The sequence below is a fragment of the Stegostoma tigrinum genome, chromosome 29, assembly GCF_030684315.1.
Source record: "Stegostoma tigrinum isolate sSteTig4 chromosome 29, sSteTig4.hap1, whole genome shotgun sequence".
Lineage (NCBI taxonomy): Eukaryota > Metazoa > Chordata > Chondrichthyes > Orectolobiformes > Stegostomatidae > Stegostoma > Stegostoma tigrinum.
In genome coordinates, this window is record NC_081382.1 from 11,436,291 (window position 1) to 11,451,458 (window position 15,168).

Genomic DNA, 15,168 nt, shown 5'->3' on the forward strand with positions numbered 1-15,168 from the left:
GAGTGAAAATAGGTTGAGTGAAAATTGACTGCAAGTTCTCGCTACTGCTGCGATGCTGCAGGAATCGTGCATTAAATCTCCAACCCGCGCATAACTTCAAACATTGTAAATCAGCCATGGCCTTTCCCAGTCATTAGGTGAGGAGAATTGGCCCTGTGAGGGCTAACAGAGGCTGGTTGCCACCCCGATTTGCTGTCAGGAACATGGTTTTCCTGTTTCACCGGAAAGGAGGGAAAACTTCTTTCCTGTTCTCCTGCAGAGGAAACCACAACTGCAGACCCAACCAGCCTTGTCCAAAGATGCCGCTGCATCAACACTTAACAGCTCAGGCAGAAGTTTACTGACCTTCCGTCTTCCGCATGGGTGCTGTCTGATCCTTTACTGTTTCCTACACGTACATGTTCAGATGTTCCCCCTTCACAATCATTATCCCCTCTGCATCTCAGCATGCTGCCTCCACTTACCCACCTCTAATCCTAATAACCCACCCTGACTTACAGTGAACTGAACTATTAGATGGATTGTGGGACGTCAGTTTGACCAGTTTGGTAGGAAAGTCCCAAATCATGCACGATCGGACACTGGATTGACATCTGTGCAGCTCCATGCCTGACTCACTGCTAATCCCCACACCTTTGCATTGCATTTGCAGTACTCTCCAAACCAAGGACATGGAGTGCCTAAACCTAAGCACTTCAAATGTCTGACTGACCATTTTCTGGATTGATATTGGACGACTGACTGTTACAAGATTCGCTGACAGATTTCTTAAATTTCACTCATGGAGTGTGGACAGCACTGACTAGGCAGCATTTATTGCCCATCCTAATTGTCCAGAGGGCAGTTGAGAGTCAATCACATTGCTGTGCGTCTGGAGTCACTTCTCAGCCAGGCCACGTAAAAACAGCTGTTTCCTTCCCTAAACGGCATTAATGAACCAGGTGGGTTTCCCCAAAAGTCAACAATGGTTTCATGGTCATCATTAGACTCCTAATTCCACATTTTTATATTGAATTCAATAGCTGAGTTTCTGGACTGATCATCCAGTGATAATACCACTAAGCCATTGCCTCTCCCAGCCTCGAATGGGGTCTCCTCCCCTTGGTTCATGTAATTTGCTGGCTCATCCAGCTGGTGTGACATTGATGTAACCCTGTGCCATAAAGCTCTGTGTCCACCCTTTAATTGGAAAACTGCCTACCTGCATGCCTGTAAGTTTTGAATGCGGCACTGATGCACAAAAAGACAAGGCAAGCCTGAGATATTATGAGTATCCAAATGGCACAGACTGAGCGAGTGCTAGGAAAACAAGCCAAAATACCTGAAATAAACAGGACAGTTGCCTGTCCATGTGTACAACTAGTAGGATTGCTCTGTGAGGTGTCAGTGCAGTCTAGGGTGCAGTATTGAAATGCTGAACTGTATCCTAAGTGGGTTGAAGATGAGTCCTGACATTGTGATGAAGCTGTTGCTCATCCAATTCCAGCCTCTGTGGATGAATGATGCAGATGGGCATTGCCCATGGAGCATTCCTGAGGTGTTAGCAAATTCGAAGTAGATGCTGGTTAGTTGCAGCTGCCAGGCCCCAGCTGAATTTTGTGCCAGGAATTGTCACCATCGTGTTTTTCTCGGGCTCCCAGGAACACAGCACACTGCATGTCCATGAGACATGATTAGGTAATAGTAAGATATAAATGTAAAAAGGCCTCTTGTCATTCACTGGTGAAATTTACATCTTACAGCCAAAACCTTGTGTGGAAGATCAGACTTTCTTTTTTGATGTAGAGAATCTAATCTTTGCGATTTTACTATACCATTTTAATTGACTCGCTATTGCCCACTTCCTTTAAGGGCTGGGAACTTTTACCAACCGGAATTTGACAAAATGTTAGCAGTCAATTTCGGTTAAGTTTCACGACATTTCCTCTCCACAAGCTCCAGTAAAATATCTCACTCAAGTCTCTGTTACTATGTGTACACAATGGAGTGGGGGAGTTTTGTGAAATTTGCTTTAACTTCTACTCTTTCCCAGTCGGATCATTGGTTCATAATAAAGACCTTTTAGGTCTATCATTAATTTGCTGTAAAAGTGCATTATTTTTTAAAAAATAGCTATACTTGAATTAAATTGTGCAACACCTGAAATAAGACAGGTTAAGACCATTATGATAAAGTAATGCAATTAACTCAAAGCAGTGCAAGGTTTATGTAAGATAATTAAAGTTAAGACCTCAGTTCAGTTCAGTGAAATCTGTGCCTTTTTAATAATATAAAGAGCAATATAATCCTACAAGTGCCTGAGACAATCATATGTGCAGGAATTGCTACGAGCTGCAAAAACTGGAGCTCTGGGTTTCTGAGCACAAACAGTAGCTGGTGTCACTGTGGCACCTTCTGAGAAGGTGAGAGTTAAGTGGACACCATGTTCAGAGAAGCGACCACCTACAGCTCCAGGGCCCTGACGCAGCAGGGGAATGGGTGACCGTAAGCCAGTGCAAGAGAAACAGGGAGGTGGTACTTGAGTTCTTGGATCTGCACTCTCAAAACGTTCTCTTTCCATTTCAAAAGCTGAAGAAGATGTTAGATCCTGAAAGGAATACAGTCTGAGCCATGTTTGTGCCACCATGAGCAGCTCAGATTTACAGGGGCTGGGGAGAAGGAAAAAGAAAGTAAGATCCATACTTGTGGGTGATTGATTAGTTGGAGGATGAGAAAGGTATTTCTATGGTTACAGGTTTGACAGGAGGATAGTATATTACATTCCTAGCACCAGGGATGAAGATGTCATGCAACAGCTGCAGAACATTCTTCAGGGGGAAGGTGATCAGCCAAAGGTTATTGTCCAAATTGATATCAATGACTTACGGAGAAAGGGGGATGTGGTCCTGCAGTTAGAATTTAGGAGTTAGTTTGAAATTTAGCGAACAAACCTACAAGTGTTGAAACTTCTGGATTACTTCTGGCACCACGTGCAAGTGAGTATCAGACAATATAGCTGGTGAAAGCACAGCTGGAAACATTGCGAAGGACAGGGGGCTTTAGATTCCTGGGACATTAGGATTGGTCCTTGTGGAATCTGGCCCCTGTTTGAGCCAAACTGGTTGCACCTGCACAGAGCTGGAACGGAGTTCATTGCAGGGTGTTTTGCTCATGCTGTTAGGAGGGCTTTAAGCTATCCTGGCTTGGTGTGGGAACCAGCAGACAATGTGAGACAAGCACACGAGGGTGGAGAGACAGATAGCATTAGCATAGACAATGGTGAATTAAAATATGAAGCCAGAGTCAGGGGAAAAGTACCCAAGTCTACATCAGAGTACTGTGCATGTCTGTAAATGTACAGACTATAAAATTGGAGAGTTATAAGTGCAGATTACCATGTGGAAATATGATGGTGTCATGATGACAGAACAATCAGGAAAAGGCAGGACTAGGTTTAAATATTCCTGGGTAGAAGATGTTTAAAAATAACATAGAAAAAGACAGAAGAGAGAAGAAATGGCAGTACTAATTAGGGACAGCATTGCATTTTGGAGGAAAAGGATGTCTCAGAGGGTTTTAAGACAGAATCAGTTTGGCTAAAGATTAAAAACACAGATGGCACAGTGTCACAGTGGTTAGAACTGCTGCCTCACAGCACCACGAACTTGGGTTTGATTCCATCTGCCTGTGAGCAGTTCTCCCCAAGTCTCTGGTTTCCTCCAACAGTCCAAAGATATTTAGGTTATGTGGAACCTTGTGTGGAAGATCAGACTTTCTTTCTTGATGTAGAGAATCTAATCTTTGCGATTTTGCCATACCATTTTAAATTGACTCGCTATTGCCCACTTCCCTTAAGGGCTGGGAACTTTCACCAACCGGAATTTGACAAAATGTTAGCAGTCAATTTCGGTCAAGTCTGACGACATTTCCTCTCCACAAGCTCCAGGAAAATATCTCACTCATGTCTCTGCTACTATGTTTACGCAATGGGGTAAACTTGAGGTTACAGGGATAGGTTGGGAAGCTGAGTGTATGTAGAATGTTCTTCGGAGGATCATTGCAGACTCAAAAGGCTGAATGGCCTCTTTCCACACTGTAGGGATTCTGTGATACTATGAAAATGGTAGCAATTACATTTCTTGGTGTAGCCTACTGACCACCAACTGGCGGGAAATTACAGGGCAAATTACGGAGCGATACTGATATTATAAAGTACTCACAATGGGAGACTTTGGTTATGTCAATATAGACTCAACAAAAAGAACGAGTGTTCCTTAATTGTGTTCAGGAACATTTCCGACAACAGTGTGTGCTTAGTCCGACAATAAACAATGCACTCACACAGACTGTTCTGAGGATTGGTCACTGGACTCGAAACATTAACTCTGATTTTTCTTCTTCACAGATGCTGACAGACCTGCTGAGCTTTTCTAGCAACTTCTGTTTTTGTTCCTAATCTACAGCATCCATAGTTATTTTGGTTTTAATAAACAATGCACTGATGATCTGGTTCTTGGAATTGAGATTGATCAACTAGATTAAGTGTCATCTCCTCAACTTAAGAGGAGAGTGATCGTTGCATTGTAAGGTTCGGATGCTGGTGAGAAACCCAGAGTAAGAAAAGTCACTTAATGGAATGCCAATTTCACTGGAACAATAATGGAGCTGGGGAAGATTCGCTGGATTGAAACATTGCAGAGAGTGATTGGTCGCATTCAGAGACAAAATGCTTCAGGCATAGTCAAGGATTGTTCCCTTGAAAGAGAAAAGTAAGACAAGAAATATAAAAAGAAAATCCTGAGTTCTCTGAATGATATAAGAGTTAGGTATTGAGATAGAAAAAGAAAAAAAATGCTTTTGACAGGTGTCAAGTAGAAAATACAACTGAGAAGCATGAGGAATACAAAGGTTCAAAAGGGAGGTGATAGAGCATTTGAGAGAAGCAAAGATGAATTATGAGAGAAAAAACCTGAAAACCAACATAAATGGGAATCTAGACACCTGTCGACATAAAAATATTGAGAGTGTTGTCATGGTCCCAGCTGACGTTATTACTTTCGAAGTCAGATCCCGACTGGAACCTGGTTTGGTAAACCTTATTTTGTTTTCTTTTATTTTTAGCTCAGTGTTCCCTCGCTGAGATATTTGTATATGATGCTGCAGATTTTGGCTCAAGAATTAATAGTTTTGTTCACAACAGAAATAAAACAAAATACAATACTTACAGTATTAGGTATGGCTCAAATTCAAAGGTTTTTAAACACGAGGTAAAAATATAATCCCACTAATTCTGAATACTCCTTAATGGATTGAAAAGGAAAACAACATCTTTTGTACAGCATATAGTATTCAGAGGTGTGGCGTGGGCTTGTTGGGCTGAATGGCCTGTTTCCACGCTGTAAGGATTCTATGATCTATGAGCTAAAAACTTATCCCTGGCTTCCTACCAAAAACACAACTCATGCAGTGCTCACACCAGAGTCCCTGACTCTAACAGCTGAATACATTTCAATCACCCAGTCTGTCTCATGCTGACTGATCTGAATTCCCCAAATACAGGTTTCCTCTGTCCCAATCTTACTGTCCCTCAAGAAACAGGATCTGTGATTAGAGGAACAAGGGAACCCGTGATTGGAGGAGCTGCAGGAATTATTTAAGACTGTTCCCTCCGCCACCATGCTGGAGATGTTTGACTGCACCATCATCAATCACTTCTCAACATCCTCTGTGATGCCAGGGAGAATTATGGCACATGGTATTGGGGGCAGAATACTGGCTTGGATTGAAAATTGGCTGGCTGACAGGAAGTAAAGAGTAGAGATAAACGGGTCCCTTTCGGAATGGCAGGCAGTGACCAGTGGGGTTCCACATGGTTCGGTGCTGGGACCGCAGCTGTTTACAATATACATTAATGATATAGATGAAGGCATTAAAAGTAATATTAGCAAATTTGCTGATGACACAAAGTTGGGTGGCAGGGTGAAATGTGAGGAAGATGTTATGAGAATACAGGGTGACTTGCACAGGCTAGGTGAGTGGACGGATGCATGGCAGATGCAGTTTAATGTGGATAAATGTGTGGCTATCCACTTTGTTGGCAAGAACAGGAAGGCAGATTACTATCTTAATGGAGTCAAGTTAGGTAAAGGAGTAGTACAACGAGATCTAGATGTTCTTGTACATCAGTCAATGAAAGCAAGCATGCAGGTACAGCAGGCAGTGAAGAAAGCTAATAGCATGCTGGCCTTCATAACAAGGGGAATTGAGTATAGGAGCAAAGAGGTCCTTCTGCAGCTGTACAGGGCCCTGGTGAGACCGCACCTGGAGTATTGTGTGCAGTTTTGGTCTCCAAATTTGAGGAAGGACATTCTGGCTATTGAGGGACTGCAGTGTAGGTTCACGAGGTCAATTTCCGGAAAGGCAGGACTATCATATGTTGAAAGCTTGGAGCGACTGGGCTTGGATACACTTGAGTTTAGAAGGTTGAGAGGGGATCTGATTGAGACGTATAAGATAATGAAAGGATTGGACACTCTGGAGGCAGGAAGCATGTTTCCATTGATGGGGGAGCCCAGAACAAGAGGACACAGTTTAAAAATAAGGGGTAGGCCATTTAGAACAGAGTTGAGGAGAAACTTCTTCACCCAGAGAGTGCTGGATATATGGAATGCTCTGCCCCAGAAGGCAGTGGAGGCCACGTCTCTGGATACTTTCAAGAAAGAGATGAATAGAGCTCTTAAAGATAGTGGAATCAAGGGTTATGGGGATAAGGCAGGAACAGGATACTGATTGTGGATGATCAGCCATGACCCATAATGAATGGTAGTGCTGGCTCGTAGGGCCGAATGGCCTACTCCTGCACCTATTGTCTATTGTCTGTTGTCTATTGAGAAGTAGTGGAATATTGACAAAGGGGATCTCTCTAGTTGTGACAAGATTGGATCAGACGCAGATGTGATAGCACTCAACCCTGTGAGTGCGTATCACATTCTAATGGGAGTTGGGGGTGATTGAGTGCTGGGTGAGATTCAAAAGCTGGGGATTATTTGACTGGGCTCAAGTCTCGGTGATGCATATGCTGATGAATCTCAGGTAGTGCTGTGTAGTCAACAACAGCTGCTCTCGGGGCTGTTAAATGAGTGGGAGCGTGGACACTTTGAAAGAGCGTTATGTGTGTTGTGGAGTGAGAGACTAATTACAATGGAAATGTGGCTGTGACAGTGAAAGGTTAATGTTTATTTGAGCAGATGCTACAAGTTAATTCTACTCCCGTTTAGTTGTCAGGTTCTCAATTAGAAAACCCTGTCCTTGTTCATCGTTTACTAACTTGAACTTATTGAACATCAAATGTGTCATGAAAGGATTTTCTAATTTTGAAATACCAAGCTCAGTCAGATGATACACCACATCCACAAACATCCAATTCCTTCACGACTGAAGCTCCGTGGTAGCAGTGTGTTCTATCTAACAAAATACATTGCAGAAATTTACCAAGACAACATGATTGCTATTATCAGAAAGGACAAAGGCAAAGGGCAACAGATGCATTGAAGCACCATCACCTGCAAGTTCCATTCCAAGCTACTCATCATCTAGACTTGGATGTGTATCATTGTTACTTCACAATCCAAATCCTGGAAATTCCTACACAACAGTACAGCACCAGCAACCATCACGAAGATTGATACCATCCAGGATAAAGCAACCTGCTTGATTGGCATCAGCCCGCAGACATACACTCCCTCCACAGATGCTGCATAGCAGCAGTATGTACAATTCACAAGATGCACTGCATAAATTTACCAAAGATCCCTAGACAGCATTTTAAAAATCTGTGACTACTATCAATGTAGAAGGACAAGGGCAGCAGATGTATGGCAACACCACACTTGCACGTTTCCCTCCAAGTCACTAACTATCCTGACTCAGAAATATTTTGCTGTTCCTTCAATGTTACTGGGTCAAAATCCTGGAATTCCCTTCCTAATGGCATTGTGGGTCTAACTACAACACATGTACTGCAGCGGTTCAATAAGACAGGTCAACGCCATCTTCTCAAGTCAACTAAGGCTGGATAATAAATACAAGCCTGAAGTGCCCATGTTTCTAACTGAATAAAAGAAATTTTATATAATGGGATCCTTAAAACTCTCAGCAATAGTACAACTTGCATGTTATTATATATATATATGTAGTAAAAAAATCCTAAAGATATGCCTCATTTTAATAAGGGTACGAAGAACACAAATTAATAAGTTTAATTTAACGCATCAAATCTATGCCTCATAATAGTGTAAATGATGATGCAAGGTCGTAATTAGTTTGGAATAATCAAGGAAATGCCAGTATATGTGAATTGTCGTGGAGTTGGCCACGTTAGGTTCGTTTAAGCTGCTGATGGAGGTTAGATAGGTCTTAGGCTGAGGGTAAAAGTTCGGCACAACATCGTGGGCTGAAGGGCCTGTACTGTGCTGTACAGTTCTATGTTCTATGTTCTATAAACTAATTGTTATTTGATTACTTAGCTTGGTACTGCAGAACTAATGTGTACATATTTCTATTGTTGGCTGGTTGAGTTTCTGAAAGTCACTATCTTGACATGTCTGATAGCAGTCACTTTAAACAGAGAAACTAAATGGAAAGAAGCTTGCAATTAACAAAGGAAAACTGAAGAATACTGTAGCGTGCTGATTCAGTCCCAATAAATCATAAAAAGAAACAGCAGATTTGATACGTATTCTAAATAAGCTGTTATGATCTTGGTAGTTTGAATTTTCATCTTGGTAACAGAATATTCGATGCGTCTAAAAAATTAACAATAACAACTCATTTCAAAAACTTCCAGTTAAAGGATACATCTGTAATACCTTATATATCCAAATAAGAAAATCCTAAAAGCATTTAACAGAAGTACAGGACATAATATTACCACGGTAACTGCACTATCTAATAAAGGAATTAATAGGAGTGGAAAAACAGCCTCTGAAAGTCAAGAAAAAAGACCCTTGAAAATGTATAAAGTAGACCTGGATAGCTGGGCAGGGAGGATATTAGGTTGCAAAACTTTCTGGTCCCTGCATAGACAACACCTAAGCTTTACGAGAAAGAACATGCACATGTGCTCAGATGCACATTCAGGAGTAACATGAAGGTAGTGCAATTTGAGTGTATTATTCATTTTGCTAATTACTTAAGTATATACCGCTTGATAATCCTTTTGAGGATACTGTACACAAAACAGTGCTTTGTTTGAAAGCAAAATATCTGTGAAATTGAGGAGTCTCTTCACATATGTTTTGATGTAAATTCTTGTAGCTATTACAAAGTTAAACTTGTATTCCACCCTGTCTAGAGCATGTGTACAGATCTCCTTACTATAAAGCAGCTATTGAGGCACCATAGTGAGTGTGAAAAATATTTACATAAATGATGCTGGAATTGAAAGGAATGTTTATCAGGAAAATCTCAAAGGACTGGAAACTGCTGCCGGCCTGGGGAAGCAGTCCTGGAACAGCGGCTGGTGCAGGGAGTGAGTCCTGGGTGGAGATTGGGACGGGGAAGCGAGTTCCAGCGGAAACTAAGCTTGGAGCAGTTGAGAGCCAGTGTGGAATGCATTGGCGGCTTGGAGTGGAGTGGGGATGGTTGTTGGACTGGGGCCTGGTGCAGGCCATCAGACCACATATGGAAGCCCCTGCAATCAGCTACTGCAATGTAATGTTTATTCATAATTTGTATATCTGAGTGTAATGTCAATCCTTTAATTAAGTCTTATCTCTAACTTATTCTTTAAACACTATAAAGTAATGCAACTACTTATCTTTTTTATTCCAGTTTTTGTATCTAAGATTTGTACCTAGGTTCTTGTACCTAAGATGGTTCCATAAGAGGTGATATTGTAAAACTTTTTACTGCACTCCTGTACTTCTGTGCTTCAGTACACATAACAATAAAGGATATTATATTCAAAATCTAGAAATGCAAGATTGAAGGTTTAAAAAGAAGATTGATAAAGATGACATAAAAATGCCAATTCCAATTGTATAAATTAACAAAATTAGCATCTATAAATATAAGATGGTCATGAATAACTTCAATGTGGGATCCAGGAAAAACCTTTTTATGCAGACAGTGGTAGGAAGGTGAATCTTGTGATCATAATGAGTCAATGTGGTGAGTAACACAGGCACCTTTACTGGAATGTCAGCTATATATAAGTGAGAGAAAGGCACAGAAAGGTGATCTGACATGGTTAGATAGTAAGAAATGGGAGAAAGCACATGTGGGCTACTAACATTGACATGGTTCAGTTGGACCAAATAATCTGTTTCAGTGCTTTAGATTCTATGTAATTCTGTGCAAGTAAGTGGTATTAATATAGCTCTTTCAACCAAGGGGTTTCAGGAATGTAATTATAATGTAGAATGTAACATTTCAATAGCTATGGTCGTGAATCAATAATTGACAATGAAAGTCCTCCTAAATGATACAGCTTTGTGAGAAACAATTACCGGACATCACCCTCCCAGATTAGGGGCCTGGATATACAAAAAATAAGTCAATGCCAGGCCACTCACTTGTCAGGAACAATTAAAAATAGTTGCTGGGATCTTCAGCAGACTTCACATGTTTTCCGTGCAAAGATGAAAGGATGGTGAATTGAGCAGCATAGTGGTTCAGTGGCTAGCTCTGCTGCCTCACAGCACCAAGGATTTGGATTCAATTCCAACCTAACTGATTGTGTGGAGTTTGCTTGGCTTGCCTACTTTTGCTGAGTGCTCCGGTTTTCTCCCACAGTCAAATGATGTGCAGGTCAGGTGGATTGGCCTTGGGAAATGTGGGGCTAGGGGGCTGGGGTGGGCCTGGATTAAACATTCCTCAGTATAGACTTGATAGGCTGAGTAGCCTCTTTCTGTAGGGATTTTATGATTCTTCTGTGAAGCTGAACAGCAGGATATGACAGGGCCAATGAAATTTACAGAAAGGATCATTCAGTGGCATTTAATTAGTTTTTTTTTTCATTTCAATAGCTGACCTGTCTCAATATCAGGTTAATAAGTAAAAATAAAAAATCTTTTTAGGAATGTCATCGTTTGGGAGAACAAGAAATCATTTTTATCAAGGATTTTGTAGTCTGTGCTTTAAGGGTTTGCCAGATAGCAACGTAATAAATCATGCATTTTTGTAAAACATATTATTTCTGTTTGATGGACCTGCTTCTGTTATGTGTACAATAAAGAGCATTGTTCTCCATTTCTCCAAAATTTCAGGAGTTAAAATGCACTACATTTTAATTTATGATGGAGTATTCATTTGGATAATGTCCAACCCTACAAACTTTATGCAGTCAACAGTGCATTGATCAGATATATGTTTTGTTAAACTGGGTGAGATGAAAGGCAACATTCAACATTGGCCCTGACCCTAGACTGAATGGCGCTGATAGTAGACAGTAGGAATGCCATGTGCGGCAATGGGTTCTGCAAGGTGTCTATCTCTGAGCTCCAGCAATTTGTTAAATCTGGGAAGAAAATTAATAAAACAAAACAGAAGTTCTTCTGCCCACACCAAAATTCCCATCACTCCATCAAATAAACCCAATGAAAAAAAAATGAAAGAACTGTGGATACTACAAATCAGGAACAAAAACAATGCTGCTGGAAAAGCTCACTATGTCTGCCAGCATCTGTGAAGGGAAAAACAGAATTTGCGGTGATCCTTCTTCAGTACTGATGGTGGCTGTGACAATGACAGTTTATACACAGTAAAAAAGGGGGAACGGGATGGGTTGGAGAGTAAATGATGGGATAGAACCCAAAGAGAGAGAAGAGAAGTTGGAGGGGCAAAGAGTTGATAATGATCAGGCTGGGAGGATGAATGGGGACTATTAGTCACTAATAACAGGTAGACTGTAATGGCAGGCTATGTGGTAACAAGGCCTGGTGTGTGGGGTAGGGGGTGGGACATGGGAGAATTTACGCCGTAAAATTATTGAACTCAATATTGAGTCCGGAAGGGTGCGGGGCCCCCAAGCAGAAAATGAGGTGTTGTTCTTCCAGCTTGTGTTGAGCTTCGCTTGAACACTGCAGCAAGCCAGAGACAGAGATGTTGGCCAAGGAGCAGCGTGGTGTGTTAAAGTGACAGGCAACAGGTAGTTCAGGGTCTTGTCTGTGAACAGAACACAGATGTTCTGTGAAACGGTCACCCAGCCTTAGGTTTGTTTCCCCAATGTAGAGGAGAACACATTGTGAGCAGCAAATGCAGTAGACTAGATTCTGCTTCAGTTGCTTGTTGCTTCACCTGGAAGGTATGTTTTGGCCCTTGGATATTGGGGAGGGAGGAAGTAATTAGGCAGGTGTTGCACCTTTGCTGGGTCAAGGGGAATGTGCCGTAAGGCTTTGGGGAGGTGTTACGGGTGAAGTAAGTGTGGACCAGGGTGCCTTGGAGGTAATGTTCCCTGCAGAAAGTGGGCAAGGGAGGGGAGGGGAACATGTGTCTGGTGGTCGCATCTTGCTGGATGTGGCAGAAATGCCATCTGATGACCTTCTGGATGTGGATGCTTGGTGGGATGGTAGGTAAGGACAAGGGGAATCCTATCACTGTTGTGGAAGGGAAGAGAAGGGGCAAGGGAATTGCAGGAGATGGGTCGGACCTGGTTGAGGTCCCTGTCATCAATCGTGCTTGGGAATCCTCAGTTGAGAAAGAAGGAGGACATTTAGAAGGCTTCCTTGTTGAAGTTGGCCTCATCTGAACATATATTACAGAGGCGGAGGAACTGAGAGGCTGGTATGGAGTCTTTACAGAAAGCAAGGTGTGAGGATATATAGCCCAGGTAGCTGTGGGAGTCGGTGGGTTTGTAGTGGATATTAGTGGCCAGTCTATCCCCAGAAATGGAAACAAAATTGTCAAGGAAGGGAAGGGAAGAGTCAGAGATAGACCAGGTGAAAGTGAGGCCAGGTTGTAAATTGGAGGTGAAATTGATGAAGATTTCCAATTCCATTCGAGAGGCGGAAGCAGCACCGATGATATCTTTGATAAATCAGAAAGAGTTGTGGGTGGGGGCCGGAAAGGACTGGAAACAAGGAATGTGCCACACAACTTATGAAGAGACAGGCATAACTAGGGCCACCCCCTTACTTGATGAAAATGGGAGGAGTTAAAAGAGAAGTTGTTGAGGGTGAAGATGAGCTCGGCCAAGCAGAGGAGGGTGGTGGTGGGTGGGGATAGTTCAGGTCTTTGCTCCAGGAAGAAGCGGAGAGCCCTTAGACCTTCCTGGAGAGGAGTGGTGTGTAAAGGGATGGCACATCCATAGTGAAGAGGAGGCAGCTGGAACCAGCAAGCTGGAAGTTTTGAAACCGGCGTAAGGTGTCAGGAATGAATTATGGATGTATGTGGGGAGGGATTGGACCAGGGGTGAAAAAGCTGAGTCAAGGTAGGAAGAGATGAGTTCTGTGGGGCAGGAGCAGGCTGAAACAATGAGATTGGCAGATCAGCCCTGTTTGTGAATTTTTGGGAGGAGGGAGAAGCGAGCTATGTGGGGGACTGTGTTGGGGAACTATTAGCTTGGTAGCAAAGGGTGGGGAGGTCACCGGATGAAATGAGATCAGTAACCCTAGTGGATGTACTGGCCTGATGTGTCATGGTGGCGTCATGGTCTAGGGGAAGGCAGGAGGTTGTATTTGAAAGTTGGCGCTCAGCGTCTGCAAGATAGAGGCCAGTACACCAGACTACAACAGCACCATCTTTATCAGCAGGCTTAATAACAGATCTGAGTGCACCGAGTGCAGTTAGTTGGATCTGGTGAGGTGGGGCAGAGAAATTGGGGCAACCAACATCACGTCGACAGTTCTCAATGAACAGATCAAGTGCGGATAAAAGGCCGGAGGGAGGGGTTCAGGCGGAGAAAAAGTGTTGGAACTGGACAAAGAGGTCTGTGCGACAGAGAGAGGACTCTTGTCCAAAGAAATGAGCATGGAGGTGAAGACGGCAGAAGCAGAGCTCGGCATCATATCGCGCCCGAAATTCATTATGGTGGGGACGCAGAGGAATAAAGCTGAGGCCTTTGTTGAGCACAGAACGTTCAGCATTGGAGAACAGAAGGTTACGAGGGACGGTGAATACCCAACAGGATGTGGGGTTGGGGCAGGGGATGGAGTCAGAGGGAAGTGGAGGCAGGGAAGGTTCCAGAGGGTCATGGGCATCCCTGAGTTGTTGCATCTTGTGGGTCTTGATGCCTGAAAGGAAAAGAAAATGTTTCTTGTTAGCACGACCAATGAGGCGGAGGGTGAAGTGGAACTGCAGAGTGGTGCAGCCCTGAGCCAGTGTGATATGAGGCTGTTGGAGAGAAAGGTTGAGAGTGTGCATCTGGTGCTACATGGCACTGAGTGTGGATCTCAGGATGCGGCGAGTGCAGCCGTCCATGGAATGCCGAACACCACGGAGATATCTGTGATCCTGGGAGGATTCAAAGCATGAGGGATGAAACTGAAGTTAGAATCCGTGTAGGGTGAGTCTGAGTTGGAGGCAGTCACTGAGGAATGTGATATGGCAGCGGAAACGAGTTTTAGCAAATGTTTGGTCAAACATCAGGAGCGACAGTGAAATTAATGTCAGTGGGTAAGAAGAAAGATTGGAATAGAAATCCTATTGGAGAGAGGATCAGAACTTTCCAAGGTGGGCACGCTTAGAAGAGATGTGGCCATGAGTTAAATCTAAATAAAAGCCAAAAGAAATACAGATGCTGTAAATCAGGAACAAAAACAAAGTTGCTGGAAAATAAACCTCTATGACCCATCCATGCCAATTTGCAACACTTCATGCCTCCACGTCAAGCTGTGTCTCTCTAGTCAGAATACTGCATAGATTTAGGAATTGTTACGAAGATGCCAGAAGATTTCAAGGTGCTTTGGACAAATTGACAGTGTAAGCAAACACATAGAGATGCAATACAATGTGGAATGTGAAGTCATACACGTCGGTGTGCAAAACAGTAAGGAAAGGTATTATTTAAGTGGTGACTTAATAGGAAGTATGGATGTACAAAGGGATTTGGGTGTCCTTATACACCAATCAATGAAAGTAGACAGGCAGATGCAGCAAGCAATAGAAGCCCAAATGATATATTGGCCTTCATAGCAACAGCAGTAGCGTTCTCAAGAAAGGATGCCTTACTGCAGTAACACAGGGCCTTGG